This window comes from Pogona vitticeps, chromosome 1 (assembly GCF_051106095.1).
Source record: "Pogona vitticeps strain Pit_001003342236 chromosome 1, PviZW2.1, whole genome shotgun sequence".
Classification (NCBI taxonomy): domain Eukaryota; kingdom Metazoa; phylum Chordata; class Lepidosauria; order Squamata; family Agamidae; genus Pogona; species Pogona vitticeps.
The window spans coordinates 116,745,761-116,761,681 of record NC_135783.1 but is presented as its reverse complement, the minus strand read 5'-3'; positions in this window follow the sequence as shown (position 1 = coordinate 116,761,681).

The following is a 15,921-nucleotide window of genomic DNA, read 5'->3' as shown; positions in this document are numbered from 1 at the left end:
CTGACTTCCTAATGAGGCAAGTCTCTCTCTGCAGCTGCCAGTCCTGCAGGAGAGGCATTTTGCCAAGTGGAAATTTGTGTAAAGTTCACTGCCTGAGTGTGAATCTTGCAAATTACTAAGAATACCAGTTACCTAGTTAAATTTTCTGCTGATTAATTGGGCTTTTACCATTTGCTTTGGTTTTAGCTAGCTTTCAAGCATAAAAAAACACACACCGAGATATGTGTCTGTATGCATGTGTATGTAAATACACAGACAGCATGAAACCCAAGCCCTGTATGATCTGCTGGAAAGAGAAGTCTGGGCTACTTGGATCTGGAAGAGAAAGTCAGGCATAGAAAGCCTCCTTACTAGAAGTCACCGTATTGGCCCATGTAACCTCATTACTGTCTACTCTCAGGGGCCTTGGTTCTGGGAGTTGGGGAAGGCAAGTTCTGCCCAGCGCCTGATGACCAAGCCAAGCATGGCATGGAATGTGTCTTTGCATGTAACCTGCCTTTCTAAAATTCTAATAGCGTCAACTGAAGAGGAAAAATGACCATTATTATGATTGTGATAAGAAAGGACTAAGCTATGGTCTTTATGAAAATTGTTCCCCTCAAGCTGCTATTTCCATTTGGAGGAAAGCTGCAATTGGTGTCCAAGACAAATGAGACTCACTTTTGGTCCAGGGGGTTTGTGACGGGAGTTACAAGCTCTGGATGCGATGTCTTTTTTTGCACAAAGCATACATACTAACAAGGTTTGAACCTAAAAAGGTTTGAACCAAGTCTTTCAGCCTTCTGTTTCAACCAGTTATCCTAAATCTTACACACAAGCACTCACCTAAAATATTTGGGCAAGGAAAGGTCAGAGCTCTGGCTGTTTGAATGGAGATGATGAGGCTACGTACTTAGAACTGAAGCTGCAGTTAAAGGCCATAAAGTTTATGAGAGTCCCCTTGCGAGAAAGCTGGGGTGTGGATGAAACAAGTCTGGCTGTGGCCACACCAACAAAATGTTTCCGAGTTACTCCTTGTGAATTTCAACCCTTTTGTTGTTGTTGTTGTTCAGACAATGTACGGCCATTATCACATCTTTTGTTCCCTACCCCCACCCCACCTGTGCTATCACTGCATCAAATCCCGACCACCAGAAGGCTTCTGCTTTTTTTGTTGTTGTTGAATTAATCATGCAACAATTACAGTGGTGTCCTGTGTGAGCAGCTGTACCGATACTTTTTTCTGTCAGGCCACCTTGTGTTGCTTCCACCAGTGATCTTGTTTGTCTGTACATCTATTTAATTTTAAAAAACAAAATTTAGCCAGCAGAGTGTTAGTGCAGTGGAAAACGCATGTCACCTGCCTCCACACTTCACTTATTTGCTGATCCTTCCACCAGGTGGTGCTCCTTCCCCTGAGCCCTTTCATGTTTTCCTCTTGAGGACCTCATGGTATACCTACAATGAAAAAAAAACCCCATGACTACAAGTTTCTCTGCTGCAAGAGGCACAAACGCAGCAGAGAAACTTGTAACCATCAAGAAAATGTTACCAAAACATCTATGTAGTGAAATTTATTTTTTAGGGGGAAAGGGGGGGAGGGGCCCCATAGACATAAACAACCCAGAGGGAAACATTCCAATACTGAAGAGTAGCTAGTTATATCACATCAAATTTAGGGAAATGTTGCAATAATTCAAAAACACGTCAGAATATACACCCTGGGATATATGTCACATGATCGCAATGTGCAATTGATCAGGGAGTAAAATATGCAAGAAAATTTTGCTTGTATGACCATGGCCTCTATCAGTACAATAAATATTCTTATCCAGTGACATCCACCACATGCTCTGTACAGCCTTTGGAGATGAACAGATGTGTTAAAACATCCATTATGTTTTGCTTGTCCATACAAGATGGCTACATTCCTAGCTAGCTGGTAGAAAACTCAACCAGTGGCCTACTTATAGTGCTGACAATTAGACAAAGGGACCTAGAAGCAAATTACTTATTATCACTGGCTTCCATTAGGGTGTATGAAAATGCAATTATTTCAGCTATATTCCCACTTAGAGGTGCTTGTGAGATTTTTCTGTCTCATATTAAAATTAAGTTGAAAGCTTTGGATACGGCACACTTTGACTTAGGTATCAGGTAGGGGAGTTGCGCCATTTTGTAAACTACAGCAGGAGCTTAATTCTCAGGAAATGAAATGTTTTAGGCCAGATGTGTAAAGTTTGGCAGTGACAAAATCATGTCAGTGTGAATCACTACTTTCAAATATGAACCTTGCATAGGCTAGTGTGGGTGCCTAAGTTCTCCTGTTGGGCCAGAATTAGCATAACTTTCTTTCCAAAAAAAAGTCCAGGTTTCTGCTTAATGGTCTGGGCTGTTTAGGGTGGCTCATAGGTGCACTGTTGCTGTGACTACACTTCAAGGGCATATTTACACTTTTTGCTACTTTGCATGGATGTGTTTATAAGAGCTGTTATCCCGAAGGAGAACAGTGATCTGCATTGTTTTCAGTCATGAGTGGATACATCCCACCCTCCAAATAGAAATTAATATTATTTCAGAAGAAGCCAGCAAAGCAAGCCATTACATGCCGATGGCTGATCTTCCAGAAATGAGATTTTAGATTTATTATAAAGCAGCCAGTGTGGTGCTGACGGTCCAAGAAATAATAGAACCTGTGGCAGTTCAAACTGTAGGATCTGAAGAGCATACAGCTAGAGTAAAACCTACCAGACCTGGGCTTGGAGATGCTGAGTCAATTTAAAGTGGACGGTCAAGCCAAATTGAAGAGTCTGATGATGGCCAATAAACTGACAGCTGAATTGAATAAACAAATCATTATGATTCAGCTGGTATAAACTGAGTCTGCAGGAGTTGCATAAATATCCATCAGGGAGATGGAATAACACTGCCTGACAAACCAGAGGAACAGCTCAAGCTCACTAGTAGGTCCACATTCATGCAAAATTCATGTGAATTTTCCTGAATTGCTCAACAGTTGCACAACACTTATATTGGCTCCAGGCCATCCCAAGATATTCAGGCATGAACATGCATTTCTCAGACCCATTTCCCAGATGGAATGTCATTTGTACCACCACAGAGCTCTCAGCCAAAAGAGGCTGGGGGGAAAATTTAGCTATGACTGTTGTGTAGGTATGGCTGCTTGAGAAGAAAAAGGTGTTGAACAAAGCTGGGAGGACCTTAGCCTCTGAAGCCAAATCTGGTCATCCCAGGGTTACAGTCCATTCCTTGATAGCCACGTCCCCATCATCATAGCACCATTGAGTGGTTTTTCAAGTTTTGTATCCATGTGCCCCATTTTAAAAGGTTGAAATGACACACCTAAGGCTTACATACAAGTAGTATCTAAGGGGCTGAGCTTTAAATATGCCAGTGTATTTGGTTCCATTATTTTGCCTTTAGCCCCGCATTCTTGCTACTGAAAAGTTTTTGCTTTCTTCTTCCTGAAAAGTTAGCTGATAAGAATTTGTCTTAAGTGGAAGTAGAAATAAGGTTACTCTTACTGTGGAGGGACCTTGCTTGGCTGGGATGACTGTCAATCTAAACAACTGAAACCATTATTCCCTTCTGCCTCCGATTCAAAGACAGCCCCACCTCTCTGCTCAGGGTTTCCCCTCTATTTTGAGTCTGTTGCAGCCTGTTGTTGAAAGCAGTTGTGTTTATCAGTTTGCTGTTTTCAATTGAAGATAATGAAACTGTTTTTGTTCTTTCTCTTACAAATTTCCCTGAATGAATTATTGAGACTGTAAGTGCCAGTTGGTAAAAAAAAGTGGCAGATTACTCTGGGGAATTTGAAGCTATTCCACTATATGTGTCCCTGTACTTCTGTTGCACAGCTAGAGGAATTTAACCAACATTCAAAGCTCTGCAACATTATCAACCCAATAAATCCTCACAGAAAGTTGGAATCCAGTCCACATATAGCTTTTCCTCTGCCACAAGGTTTTTACTGTTAATATTAGTAGAAGAGACAGTTCCTTGGAGGCTTTCCTTGTCTTGCATGAACTTTACTTCCATTTCAAAGCAGATGGAGAAGTATGTTCTTTAAGTCTATGTTACTGTGTCAGCTATCAATAGTCTATTGGCTAAATCTAGTCTTCTGTAGATTCTGTAGAATCTAGTCTTCTGTGAAATCTCAGGTCCCGCCCTTCCTCTCCTCTACATTTCTGGAAATAGCCCAGAGTGGGGGAAAGATGGTATAAAATGTTTCCCAACCCCCTACTGTGCTCTGGGGGTGGGATGATCTACAAACTGTAGGTTATCATTTGCACCACTGTTCAAAGAACTCCGTTTTGAAGGAGAGCTGTTCTTCTGCTTCCCTATCATGTCACCCAGATTTACTAAAAATAGATATTGGTTTTTAATACACAAAACCTGTTTGAGAGGAAGCTGTTACAGGATGAAAAAAGGAAGGTGTGTGCTTCAAGCGGCAATGGACCTATGAAATATCTCCAAGCTTATTGGTACATGTTCCTAATCTGTCCTTTTTCTTTAATCTGTCTGCTCTCTCTGGAAAGTAGGAGAGAGGTGCGAATGATGATGGAAAATAAGGCATGCCATGCTGGAAAGAATCTGAAATCAGTATTTACTGCCATTATATCTGAACAGATGATGACACTGGGGAGAGGGGGGAAAGTAGAATATAATCAAAGCTAGGCTATGAAGAAATAGAAGGTTTTTCCAAGGATGGATGTGGTTTTCACATATAATTCCATGTCTAGATCTTCTTGATATTAAGATTACTTCTGAAGTTCCAGAATTGACGTCATTTTTCTCTTTATGTGTGGAGGTCAGGCTGTTATGTTCCTGTGCTTAGCTGCCTCTCCCTTAGAATCACAGAACTGTCAAACTGAAAGAGATTCCAAAGATCGAGTCCAGCCCCCTGTCAATGCAGGAAATCCATATGGAGGAGAAGAGGGAGAAGAGTCCGCCCTCTTCTAAGATAGTTCATTCCATTGTCAAGCCAGTCAAGCATTAGAATTTCTTCCTAATGTTTAGTTGACATCTCAATTCTAGTAACCTGAATCCTTTACTTCTGGTCCTGTCCTACTGAGCTGCAAATAACTGGCCTGCTCCATCAAATACTTGAATACGGCTATCATATTGCTTCTTTTTTTCCCCCTCTCTTCTCCAAGCTAAACACTGCTTTCTTTCTCTCCCTTGCTCCTTTCCTCCATCCCTGCAGTTCATATGTATATGTGTGAAATGAAACATCAACAAGATGTTCAGCTCTCCCTCTGTTTCCCAACATAGGACATTTCTTTTGATGTCATGGCATGCTGTGAAGTAATTGAGTTTTCAGTAACAGAGTTATTAATTGGTGGGTGTTTCCTTCTTCTTTTATTGATGCATTAACCTGCTTGAATAATTGTCCTGCTTGTTTGTTTGGTTTATTTTGACCCAGCAAGCCCTCTTCAGCAAAACCAGAGTGTTGCTTTTAAAACTGAGACACAGTATTTAGTAAATAACCCGTACTCACCCAGAAATGAAGAGACAGCACTTACTCTCTAGTTCCCCACTCTATAGGAAAAAGTTTCCCTTTCTTCTCTGTGTGTATGTATGAGAGAAGGTGGGGAATGGGGTATTATGGAGGCATAAAGAACTATGCAATCCTGTTATGTTGCAAATTCTGCCCACCCTGGAGTCTGGCTAAGCTTTCAATAAATATGTCTCTGCCCACCATTGTGTGTAGCGCGTGGCCAGTCTACTGAGTTTGGTAAAGTTGCTTTTCTGAATTACCAATCCCAGAATGTGCCCTCCCCAATGATCATGTTGGTTGGGGAATCCTGAGACTTGTAGGAGGAAATACAACATTCCCAAATATTCTGGGATGTAGCTCCACTGACAGAAACACAGGAAGACACCTTGTACAGAATCAGACCATGGCTCCATCTTGCCCAGTACTCTCAACTCTTACAGGTCTGCAGTGGCTGCCCCAGATTTCAGGCAGAATTCCTGCCTAGCCCTACCTAGAGATTCCCTGAATCCTGTCCAGGTACTAACCACACCCAACCCTACTTAATATCTAAAATTACACAAGACCAAATTGTGTTCACAAAGTGGGAGAGGACGGACGTAGTGATGGAAGCAATCCTGTCAGTGGAATCAGAAGATGCCATTCATTCCTCCATCTGCAGCCTTCCACCCACACCCTTGAATTCTTCTCTTCAGAACTAGGAAGCCTTCCAAAGCAGCTTTCTTGGTGGTGCATAGAACTACATGGCTGAATCATGACCCTAAAAGATTTTTTTTCCTGAGAGTCAATCACTCATCATTGGGAAACTATTCTATGACTCCTTTAGCAAACTGGTTCTCCTTTAAGGCAGTTCTCACACTTCCTGGTATAATGGATGTTACTGTACGTGCATGCAATAGCATCTAGGTACTCAAGGAAATGAGAGAAATACATTATCTATGCAACCTGGTGTTTGCCAAAGCTGTGACTGTGCACGATAACATCTAATCCATAGGTCTAAGGCCCATGATTCCATAAATCCTCCATTCTGACCATTCTGTAACAGTAGGAAGGGCACATGGTGGGAGAAACCCACCCACCCCAAATATCAAGTTCTACATCAAACTTGCCTTAAGTTGAATCGGGATGTCATCTTCAGTGGGCTCAACACAACTCTTAAAATTGCTAATGACAGAAAAGCAGAAAAGTCGAAAGTGTTGGAGAGTCAGCTAGAATCCTACATGCAACTTTTCAAGTTCCTCCCTGCACCCCAACGTCCTCCAACGAATTTGCAAGACAGAAGCTCTCCCACCTAGACTGTACGGACTCCCCAAAATCCACAAGGACTCTACCCCGCTCAGGCCCATTGTAAGTGCCATCGGCCCCCCAACGTACGAATTAGCCAAACACCTAGCAACCCTTCTACAGACCCACATTGGACAAACCTCATCCTACATCAAGGACTCAGGGCATTTCATAAGCAAGATCAGTACCATAAAACTCAACCCTGGGGATAGACTGGTCAGTTTTGATGTAGTATCCCTGTTCACTAAGGTACCGGTAAAGAACACCCTGATACTCATCCAGCAGATATTCCCAGAAGACATCAAGGCCCTCTTCCAGCACTGCCTTATAACCAGCTATTTCCAGTGGGATAATGAATTCTACGAACAGACAGATGGAGTGGCCATGGGCAGCCCTCTCAGCCCGGTCATAGCAAATTTCTACATGGAGCATTTTGAGAAACTTGCCCTGGCTTCGGCACCCCTCGCACCCACAGTCTGGTTCCAATATGTGGATGACACCTTTACAATCTGGAGTCACGGTGAAGAAAAATTGGAAGAATTTCTCAACCATCTCAACAGCATCCACCCAAACATACAATTCACCATGGAAAAAGAAAGAGAGGGCCAATTCCCGTTCCTAGATGTCATGGTCCTACGCAAAATTGACCTCCGACTGGGACACAAGGTCTTCAGAAAACCCACCCACACAGACAGGTACCTACACAAAAACTCGAACCACCACCCACGGCAAAAAAAGAGGCATAATCAAAACACTGGTAGACCGTGCAAATCGGAACTGTGAAGCTCAGTTTCTCAACACTGAACTCGACCACCTGAATTGGGCTCTATAGGCAAATGGCTACTCCAAAAATGAAATCACAAGAGCCATCAAACCAAGAAAACAACACCGAACTGAAGAAGAAAAACAGCCACCCACAAACAAAGTATTCCTGCCATACATCAAAGGGGTCACAGACCGCATGGGGAAACTTCTGGAAAAACACAACTTACAAACAGTATTCAAGCCCACCACAAAAATACAACAAATGTTATGGTCAGCAAAGGACAGAAGGGACCCCCTCACCACTGCAGGAGTATACCGGATACCTTGCAGTTGTGGCCAGGTATACATTGTATTTATTTATTTATTTATTTATTTATTTATTTATTTATTTATTTATTTATTTATTTATTTATTTATTTATTTATTTATTTATTTATTTATTTAATTTATATCCCGCCTATCTAGTCCCGAAGGACTAGTCTAGGCGGCCAACAACAACGATAAAATACAATAGAATAAAACAACAAATTACAAAACAATAGAGTAAAGAAACAATAAAGAAGAAAAAGAAAAGAAAAGAAAAAAAATCAAAAGTAATCTGGTGGGAAGGCCTGCCGAAACATCCAGGTCTTTAATAGATTCTTAAAGGTGCCCAGCGAGGGAGCTCCGCGAATACCAGGAGGTAAATTATTCCACAAGCGAGGAGCCACCGCCGAGAAGGCCCTATTTCTTGTTTTCTCTTTTCGGGCCTCCCTCGGCGTTAAGCTCCTCAGCCTCACCTCCTGGCTCGCCCGTGTGATCCGGGTAGAACTTGGTGGGAATAGGCGTTCCGCCAGGTATCGAGGCCCTAAACCGTTTAGGGCTTTATACGTATGCGTTAACACTTTGAAGTCGATGCGGAACCTGATGGGCAGCCAATGCAATGCAGCCAGAGTGGGCGAAATATGTTGGAATTTTTTCACTCCACTAAGTAATCTGGCCGCCGCATTCTGCACCACCTGTAATTTCCGCAGCAACCTCAAAGGAAGCCCCACGTAGAGCGCATTACAGTGGTCTAATCTTGAGATTACGAGATTGGAACCACAAAACGAAGCATCCACACCAGAATCAAAGAACATGAGAGACACTGCAGACTAAAACAACCAGAAAAATCTGCAGTAGCTGAACATGCCCTGAAACAAACTGGACATGAAATTCTATTTCAAAATACTGAAATACTGGACAACACCAGCAATCATTACGTCAGACTGCACAGGGAAGCCATTGAAATCCACAAGCATAAACAAAACTTCAACCGGAAGGAGGAATGTCTGAAACTCAACAAAACCTGGCTCCCAGCTCTCAAAAACACAGAGTGCAAAAGGTCAACGAACTCCACCCAGCCACAAGGTCAGGGGATTACTGCACACAAAAGACCAGCTAATGACACCCATCAACCACAGGGACAGATAATCTCCCCTCCTCATCAAAACAATACATCCACACCAAAACACATTAATCAACCATCTCCTGATTAGGACAATAGCCTACCTCACAAACTAGCCTTCTCACAGCCATAAATACTCCACCCACTCTCAAGCCTACCCAGAGCACAGTTTGCTGTCCTCTGAAGATGCCGGCCACAGAGACTGGCGAAATGTTAGGAAGAACCACTTTCAGAACACGGCCAAGAAGCCCGAAAAACCCACAACAACCATTTTCAAGAACTGTCATGAAGTGACAAAAGAAATTACTCTAATATAGTTTCAATGAAACAAAAGGGCAGGATCAAAAAGGAAAAGGAAATCTCCTTCAGAAGATCCAAGAAATCAAAGGGAAATTTAAACTTAGATTAGAGATTAGATTAGCGATACTGAAAGATCAACAGGGAACATTTTATCTCATCAGGATAAAATAAAGAGAAGAGAGAAACAATATCCTATGGGTTACCATATGTCAAAGCAACTTAAGAGCAAATAACAACAATTGCAGTACAGAGGGACTAGAGGGCTTTAGGAATTTCGCATATGAATACAGAACATTTCCAACTGAACTTTTGTACAATTAGGTTATCTGTCAGGTCATAAGAGCAGAAGCAAAGAAGATAATATACAGTATAAGGAAGTATGTCAAATTTAAAGTGCATGAGATTTTGGCCAAAAGTGGACTTTTGAATAAAGCCTAGATGTCTACAGAAAAACTGTAGAGATTTAAAAGTAGTTGAATAATGCTGGCTTACAGATCATCCCCAACTACAAAGTGCACCACCAATTCACAGCTGAAACCTCTGAGTCATCGGTATTTTACCATACTGTAATCTTGATGCGATAAATGAATCTGGTTCCTTTAAAGACTAATGAGGAAACGATAGTTCAATTCCAAAAATATTTTGTAAAGTTTGGTTCAGTGTATGCACTGAATGATATGGCAGAGGTGTCCCTCTCCATGCAAAACAAACTTTCATAGATTAGGCATCACCAATATAATGAATACAAATGTGTTGATGTATATAGTAGCTCTATAATAAAATAAGTAAAACACATCTAGAAGACCGAACACAACCTTTGCCATCCCAGTCTTTCATCATCTTTAAGTGTGCTGACTAGAGCTCCACCAAGTTCCAGAGAGCTGCATTGCCTCAAAGGATGAGGTCGATGGAAGTTTTAACCCAGTATACATGGAAGCTACTGAACTGAAGAAGATGGATCTAAAGTTCAATCCATCTCTTCTCTTTCATAAAGCTCTGCAAGAAGGGAATCTTGCAGATTTCTTCCTTTGTATAAAGTGCCTTTTCTTAATATACCAGTGGGCAAGAGGAGGTCAAAGAGGCCCACAGGGTTGGTCATCATCACACATCCCTGAGCCCTCAACATCCCATAGTCCTCCCCCATTCCAGCAGGGTAGTCTGGTTTCCCTCTCTGCTGTTTGAATTCAAAGTCCCCTGGGTGATTCCCATCAGCCCCAGTCCTTCAGTGTCTGGGCCCTTTCTGCTGATCTTCTTTGCCACTGAGAACCCAGTCCAGCTGTCACAACCTCTTAAATTGATGTTCACACTGCTAGAAATGTAGCTGTGTCAGAGTAATAGCTGGCACAAGCAGGACTAGTTTTGGAACAGATCAAGTCCACCCTCCCTGGGGGTTCAGCCTCAGGCAAGACTAGGAGGCCTTGTGGCCAGCCATAGCAGAGCCATCAGACGCTGGATCCTAGACAAGGACATTCTGGGGCAGGGTCAGTTAATCTAGTATGAGAGAACCTCCGAGCACCATGGGCCTTTGAGCTGCTCCAAAACATCACTCCACGCATCTTCCACCTTCTCTTCCTCACCCTTGTCCTCCCACTCTGCTACTGGCTCTTCCCCCTTATACCCCCCTCTCCTTCCCAAAGATTCTCCCATTTTCCTGCTGCCAGGCACTTCTGGCCATCAATAAGATACCAAATCTAGAGTTCAGCACACACTGGCTAGAGCTGTAGAGAAGTATGCCACACATAGCTCTCTTGCTGACAGGTATTTTTGGGGGTAGAAAGGTGCCAAGAAAGTTCCCAAGGTCAACCTTTACTCTGGGCCAATGTCTACTCTTTTACAACAATAGGAATATTGTTGTAAAAGTGGTCCAGATAGGCGGGGTATCTATCTATCAATCAATCAATCAATCAATCAATCAATCAATCAATCAATCAATCAATCAATCAATCAATCAATTATAGCAATGATTTTCAAATGTAAGGCCCAAGATGTGTTTTTTTTCAGACTACAACTCCCATCAGCCCTAGTCAGCACAACCAAGGTCCAGGCTTCTGGTTCTTGTAGTCCAAAAATGTAGGGGCCCCCAAGTTAAGGAACTCTTAAGTTACAGGATACCACTGTATGAGACGTAGAACACACATTGAAGAGAACGACTACATATACTGTGATATGTTTGGAACAAAATGCACACAACTGAGGGCTTGAGTAAAGTTGGAAGGAGAAAGGGAGCTTCGTAGGCAACATATGGCAATCCACTCCCACATATGTGGCTCTATGAACAGTTTTTTTTCTGCGAGAAGCTGAACTGTGCCTGTTTAAAAGCAGCAATTAATTTAAGTAAAGCCAAGTTAAATGTCACAGCCAATATTTCTCGAAGCTCCTGTCTTCATAACCATGTACTCAATTTCATTCTAAAAAAGAAGGAAAATTAAAATGCCCCCATTTGGTTTTTAAAAATTTGTATCCATGCTCAACATCACTGGAACTTCTTATTATTTTGATGGTGGTGAGGTTATGTGTGCATTTATTTAAAAATGTATAATCTGCTTTTCAGTTTCCAGAAAGATTCCCAGCTGGGTACACTCAAATGTACAACGTAGTATAAAACAACCATCACATCATTACAAGCAAGAAATCAACAGATTTCTCAATGAACCCCCCAAAATAAAAATATTTACTGCCAGCTGCATTTCAGACTATGTTTATAAGCCAAAAGCTTTCCTGAAAAGTGAATAATTTAAACTTGGCAATAGTTCTATGAATAATATGGGGTCAGTATCACAAAGAAGAAGAAGAGGAAGAAGTAGAAGTAGAAGAAGCTATGCTAACCACCAGCAGGACCTGAATTGTCAAGGCCCATCCATTTCCATGGATGGGGCTGTTTACTTAACAAAAGTATGCAGATCAAGTCAAAAGGGTAACTCCATCCAATAAACCATTCACTTGTTAAACAAGGAGCAGGCAGAAGAAATGTAAGTCAGTCTGAGTCACAGGGAATTCCAAGAAGGCTCAGCAGGTAGATACAGTGCCAGACAAGAGTCCATTTAGATGGTTGACTTTTCCACATTCAGGATGCATAGCAATCCACATGCTTCTCCTGGGCATCCAGCTGTTTCTAGTTAGTTATCATGACCCTATTTGGCCTTGAAACACCATCCTTGTTTCTGCTCCAATAGATGGAGCTGTGGTTGCTCTTTTGGCCATATAGCCCAGTGGTTCTTAACCTTTTTGAAAGAAACGCCCCCTTGAGCCATTGAGGAAGTTATCATCGCCCCCCCTCCCCACGGTGATGATATTTATTTATTTATTTATTTATTTATTCATTCATTTATTTATTTATTTATTTATTTATTTATTTATTTATTTATTTATTTATTTATTTATTTATGACACTTAAATCCAATGACCCCTGAAAACAAAATTCAATTCCAAGAAAATGAAATGCCCCCAAAAAGTAACATTTAATGATTTAGTTGCAAGCGGATTTTAAGACGCAAAAAGAAATATAAAAAAGGGCATAAAAACAAACTGCAATGCAGGAACTAAAACTTTCAAGACAAAAACTCTGAAACTAAATAAAGATTGGAGGAAAATATATATTCATGCACACTGTAAAAAGGCTGTAACCATCTTCACAGGTTTGGTTTGCTCCAGCGCCCCCCTACCGCCCCCCTTCTGCTCCAGCGCCCCCACACCGCCCCTTTTCGTTCTACTGCCCCCTGAAAAATCAAATCGCCCCCCGGGGGGCATTATCGCCCACGTTAAGAACCACTGATATAGCCTACATACCTCCTAGGCTACTTTTATCCTTCAAGTCCTCTTTGGAAGGATTCACTCTTCATCTCCTTTTCTGAGTTTCTGAGGAGGTTCTGCTAGCTGGGCCATGGAATTTCCTTTGTACCCTGGCTTCATCCAGTTGGGAGAGACCATTAGCTCCTTCTGAGGATGACTCAAGTGGGACAGGCGTGATAATGGGGCTTATCCCTTCATTACCATCACTAAGATCATGGGCTACTAGTATTGCTTGCTGCTAAAGACAATAACAGCCAATAGAGGTGGCACTGAAAAAAATATTTTGGCAGACTTTAATGGATGTGAAGGAACATCTGGGACAAGTTTATTGTTCGAGTATCCTCCCCCAGACTGTACTGGACTTTAAACATGGAAATTGGTTGGATACAAATAAGTAATCAGTAATGCTCTCACAGTATTACTGTCATATGCTCTACCATTCCACTCTGTCATATGCTCTCATGGCCATCTCATGAGAAGAAAAGACTCCTTGGAAAAAACCTTGATGTTAGGAAGGTGTGACAGCAAGAGGAGAAGGGGACGACCAAGGATGAGATGGCTGGACAGTGTCTGCGAAGCAACCAACATGAACCTGACACAACTCCGGGAGGCAGTAGAAGACAGGAGGGCCTGGCGTGCTCTGGTCCATGGGGTCACGAAGAGTCGGACACGACTAAACGACTAAACACACACACACATGCTCTTAGAAACAAACTGCCTTTGCCTGATCTGTCAAGATATAATCGGTAAATGAATGGGCACAGGTGTTTGTTGTACTGGAAAAAACAAAGGCACCCAGTAATTGGTCAATGAATAAAACTTTGTTATAGGAGTTTGTACCAGATCAAGTTGTTCTTAATTAAAAGAAAACGAAGAGCCAATTAGGACTCACCCAGCAATTAAATACCAGTTTATTCGTTCTTCCTAAAATTAAATTTAAATTTCCAGCATCCCATCACTAAAAATCGAAATCAAGAGTCCTGGCCTACTCATTTTCATTGCTTAAGTTGAATATGCCCTGCTTATAGAGGTTACAGTAGATCTTAGTCCAAAGTAAACAGGTTAACACCGTTGTGCTTTTTCCTTTAACTTTCTTCTCTGACTTTCCTTGTGACATTTACACAATACCACTCCACTCTGTAAACATCCTAATCTACAAGTGCTGCCTGTACAGAAAGACCTATATCAAGGACGGAGAAACGATAGCCAGGGAGTTCTCCTCCTCTCTTCAGAAGGCCTGGGAAGCCATGGTGCAACTAGGTAAATTTGGGCTCCATGGTCTTATTGCATAGTTGAGTGGAGGGCATTATATGGGCATGAACATTAGGATGCAATCTGATGGGCATTTGTCCTGTTGTTTGGCCTGCTACAGGGGTGGGTTGGCTTGCTCCTTTTTCTGGTGATCAGATGATGTAATTGCCAGGATGAATGAGTCCATCCCCAGAGCATTCCCACCTATACCTTTTTGGGTTCTCCTACCAGAGGCTACTACTTCTTTGGTGCAGGTCAGATTGCTCCGTATTGGTTTTCAAGTGCATGCAATTGCTGGGATCAAACCAAAGCGAGCTTTGTGCTTTAATTTCCCAGCTGATTTCAATATCCCCATATTATTAATAGATTAAACAAACATCTAACCCCCTAATAATAAGGGGAAACTGGAAAATTAAATAAGAAATTTTAAAACTTCCCCTGTTTCTCCAGGGTACAGAGGGAGGGAGGAAGAAAACACATTTTTTTAACCAAATACAACAGTGCTGATGTACAGCATCACTTAGTGAGAGAAAAATTGAAATCTTCCTCCTGGAAGCAGGAGTAGACAGGAGGGGGCAAGGGCTGAGATTTTTCCCCCTCTTCTTTTCATTGCCTTCTTAAAAGAGTCAGGCCAAATAGATTCACTTGAAGTGTGTATGCCATTTGGATTCAAGGATCACACCAAATGACATTCTGGACCTCTACCTGGCCTTAAATTACCCTATTTAGCCTGCTCCAGGCTGCTGTAATTAAACCTGTGTAGACAAGTACTCCCTTTTCAATTGTAAAGAACTGATATTTGTCTTTTCCTGTTGCTGCTATTTCATGTTTTACTGTCGCTTCTACATTGGGGAGGGGGCTGCTTAAAAAGAATTACTCTGAATGTGTGCAATTCTGCATTTTAAACTTCTGTAAAAGTTTTGCATTCTAAACTCCCTTAAACTCCCATTATGACTAAAAGAGAAAAAGACAGATTGCTCCTAGGGCCTTGATCCTAAGTTGTACATTTACTTGGGAACGAGCACTATTTTGTAATAGAAAAAAAAATGTAGCAATGGAGTATCTGTTAGCATGCATGTGTCCAGCAGGGAAATCTTGATAAAATGCTTTAGAAAACAACAAGAAAGGATTCTGTAGCAAGCCACGTCACCCAGAGCCCTGCTGGGACTGATGCTAGGCTTCTTGGTCATTTCTCCCTTCATTTCTCATTCTCTGGCCCTGAATTTGGCCCAGTGGAGGCTGATGGTTCAAAAGCCACTGAGGTGATGAATCTGCTCCAGTTATTAGTCCAGACCCTAAAGGGGTTGACTCTGCTGGGTGTTTGTGTGTAGGCATTGGTAGCTCCTGTAAAGTTTGGACTAAAACCCAGAAGTAGACACATCACCCCTGTGATATCAGAGTTACCAACCTCGCTCCTATACCTCTGAAGTCTGGTACAGTACTAGCTGCAGGCAATGATGCTTCTGAAGCTGGACAGAAGGTGCTGATTGCAGGAAGGATCAATTATTTTCTGTTCTCAGATAGACAACTCTATTCTCAGCACGGGTAGGATGGCCAGATGGAAAAGAGGAAGGGGCTCCTACCCATTTAGTAACTGCTGTTGAAATTT